The following is a 4,010-nucleotide window of genomic DNA, read 5'->3' on the forward strand; positions in this document are numbered from 1 at the left end:
GGACCCCCCAGCCTCCGCCCACAGCCCAGGTACCTCTCCACCCACCGGCAGCTTGTCCTCCCCTCCCCACCACTGAAGAGGCAGGTAAGTTCAGGTGTGTGCACAACACAGAGGTTTAAAGGGCCCTAAATAGAAGTGGTGCTTTTAAAAACCCACCACTTCAATTTAGGGCCCCTGTTTTGTCTACACACACCCCCAGGTTCTAGGTACCTCTCACCCAGAAAGGAATTTGAACCTGCTTCCCATCAGGTCATGGGCTGGGCATTATACCCTGCAGCCTTTCTCTTGCAAACAACCCACCTCAATGCAAAGTGGACTGTTCTACTGCATATTAGCATGTCACAGCAAAACCCATGCTGATGTGCAATGTGCAGTAGAATGAGTCTACTGCACATTAAACATCACCAGGAAGGAAAAATACTAGTATGTGGAGCCAGGAAGAAAAGGGCAAGCTAGAGGGAGAGTGGGTTAATGAAGATGACGCTGCAGTGGGAGAGAAAATGTCCTAGGTTCTGACCCCTGGCACTAATAGAGTTATTTTTCCTCTCACCTTGTATTTGATATTAATTTGATGAAATAGTTATAAAATAGTGGGATTGTTTCTCTTTCAGTATGGGAAAGACCCAGGATTTCCTGTCTTCAAGGACAGAATCCATCTGATCTACTTTCCTGGACCCACGTTTCTTCCCCTCCTGCCTACCTCGTGGGGCAGATTCAACAGGAGATATAGAAAGGAGTCAAGTGTTCTAACCAGTAGTCCATTCGTCTAGAATTCAGAGGGTCATGTTCCTTTTCTGTGGATGCATCTACACATTCATTAATGTGCCTTTGGTACTGCTCATTAAGTTTAGTACCTCTAATATGAGGTACTAGATAATGGTGCAGTAGTTGTGCTAATGTGCAGTAACAAAAGCAAACTTTCTTTTGTGATACTTAATGTGCAGTAGACTAATTTTACTGCACATTGCTCATCAGCATGGGTTTTGCTATGACATGCTAATGTGCATTAGAACAGTCCACCGTGCATTAAGGAGTCTCATGTAGGTATGCCCTGTGTCACTTCTACCAGATTCATATAATTGTAGTCTGCCACAGGTGGAAATAAATAGCAAGCTGTGTGTACATGCTAAAAATTGCTGCTACACAGCTATATATGACCTGGTTCCATTTAAGACCATACAAGTGAAGCCCTAATTGCCTGGGAATAGGGCACTTTACTCACAAAAGCTCATGTCAGAATGTCAGATACCGTATATCTCTTACGTGACAGTTCCAGAAATCTGAAAGCAACATCCTTACCATTATTTTAAAGATCAAGATACTGAGGCATACAGATTTTTTTTTTTAAACCTAAGGCCAAAATTCCAACAAACTTTTAATTTCAGTTTAATTCAAGAGGAGTTAAGTGCCAAAATGCCTTGCAAGATCTAGGCTTAAGTGATTTAGGACCTGAGACTGACTTATCAAAAATGACTTCAGATGAGGTTTAAGGTACTTAGGTGCCTAAAAATACAAATAGGCATTTTATGAGACTTGTAATAGCTCTTTGTTCAGTTAAGCCTCTCACTCTGAAATAATAGAAACTGGATTTCTTCTTCATTTTCCAGGACTTCAGGCTTTCCTCACTCACAGAGAACTTTTGGAAAATACAGCTGGCTACCATATCTGCCATTGAGGATACTTGGGTTAAGGTATATTTTTGCTACCTCCACTTAGGTACCTGACACTGAAAATTTTGTCTGATGCGCTAAAAGTCACAAAAAAAAAAGTCAATGGGTGCTCCAATAATTAAATTGACCCCTCTTGTTACTATACAATGTGTTCTAAGTTATTATTAAAAAATGTGTCAATACCAAAAGGGCATGGTAAATCAGGACTGAAAAGCAGCACCAGACTGGTGAAGGGAGGCAAGAGCCTGTAGGTTACCAGGAAAGCTATAGGGAGAGAGAACCCAGGGCTGTAGAAGCGTGATATTGTGGGTCACAACCAAGGGGCACCATCAAATCTGTGTGGAGAGGGGAGCGTGGTGTTGGGATAGTAATGAATAAGGATTGACCCTAGCAGAACTGTGAGCATGACTGAAGACTGTGAGCAGCAAAAACTATACCCATAACTATGGGGTATCAGAAGATTGGGATCAGAGGGTGCCCAAGCCTTGCAAAGCTGGAGGCTGACGGGCATTGTCAGGACTGGGAATGGTGGAGGGAGGAAGCCCAGCAGTGGGATGCATGGGAGGGGTGGCTGCAGGTCAGGACTTAGATGCATCAGCAGAGCTATGTGTTTGATACCAGAGCTGGAATAGTGAGGAGGGCAGTAAGCTCAGGGCTGTGGCAGCAGGGAGGGCTGCAGTTCAGTGAGGTACATTAGCAGTGTTTTACATGTGAGTAGGGAAGTGTTGGCTCTGGATTTAGGACCCTTGTTCCTTAGGGGGACCCACCTTCAGACTGACCATGACCTTTCCATTTGGTAATAGGCAAATTTATTTATACATGGTGAGAACAGAAAAAAAGCTATACAAACAATCAGCAATTCTATATATCTACCAAATTCTAGGGCTGTCATCAGAGTCAAGGTACATCTGGCCAGGACTCAGGCTTCACTCTGAGACTCTCTTAGGTGTCAGATATCAGCAGCCTGGAGGTGGGATGGTGAGGCCCACACCCCCTCCAGTGGGTGTGAATGAGATGGGCTGGTGATGTGCCCTTTGTCCATGGTGGCCTCATGGACCCTCCCAGGGACAGGGATGGGGACTCCTCTCGGGAAGGAGAAGGACCCAGGCAGAACGGGAGGAGGGATGGGGAGGAGGAGGAGGACCCAGGTGGAGAATGAGGAGAGGCCCTTTGTTACTCTCAAGTCTCTGCTTTTGTATTCTCCTTCCCTTCTGATGACTCTTGATGACTCTTCATCTGCTGCTATCGCTGGTTGACCTCTCTGTGTGGTTGTCACACATCCACATAGTTCATCACATGCACACATACTAATATGGTCTTTCTGGGCCTTCTCCTAATTTGGTCTGTTCCACCAAAACCAGGACTCAGGCCTCCCTGCTCTGGGGCCTTGTTAGCTGATGCCTTCCTTATCTCATGTTATGGAACAGCATGGTACACGCTCCCCTATTTCCCAGGCTGCACGTATATCTGTTGGCCTTGTTGTGTTAGACAGCCTGTCTGCTTCCAGGGCTGTGCAAAACCGTGCATGAGAGACCAAAGCTTTTTAGTAATCACTTAACCCCTTCTGCCCATCCAGAACCATTCTGATACACATACATATGCATATACCTATAAGCCAATTCCCAAAAAGTAAAGCTTTAAATAGCATTTCGAACCCAACAGGAAGGTGCTACCGGACTACAGTGAATCAGCGGAGTTGTGTGTTCATGGGTGCATGCACACATGCAGGTGCATGCACAGAGATAGATTAGCAGGATGTGGGGGAAAGGGCTGTGGTTTAGAATAGGGTAGATTTGTGCATCACAGGCGGGTGAAGGCTGCTTGACATGATCAACGCACATTAGACTATATCAGTCCCTGAGGCCTAGGAACCTGGCAGTACCTTTCAATCAGGACATCTGAGCTTGGCTGCCTGTGCCAGCCTCCTAGGACCTAGGCTGTGCTTCCATGTCAGCCTCATTGTACTCTTTGCATACCTTCCCACAGTTGGAATTTATGAATGAAGGAATCCTCTTTCTTTGGGGCCTGGGATAACCACTTGACCCTTCTCACTTTACACAACAGTGGCTATTTGACATAGGAGCAGGCCATTTTTCTCCTTCATACAGCTTTAATAAATGTCTCTGGCTTTCTTTTCTAATCAGTCTCAGTGGGGCTGTATGTCCTTACTCAGAATCCACTCTAACAGCCCTCTGTGGGGCTCATTAACATAAAATGTAACTTTATGTCTGCTGCCACCCTTAATTTCCTTGAGAGGTTTCTTGGGTATCCCTGAAGACTGTGAGTTTAATTAGCTCAGGACGAGATTCCTAGGAGTGCTCATTAAAGTACCTAATGATA

This window comes from Alligator sinensis, unplaced genomic scaffold (genome assembly GCF_000455745.1).
Source record: "Alligator sinensis unplaced genomic scaffold, ASM45574v1 scaffold186_1, whole genome shotgun sequence".
Taxonomy (NCBI): domain Eukaryota; kingdom Metazoa; phylum Chordata; order Crocodylia; family Alligatoridae; genus Alligator; species Alligator sinensis.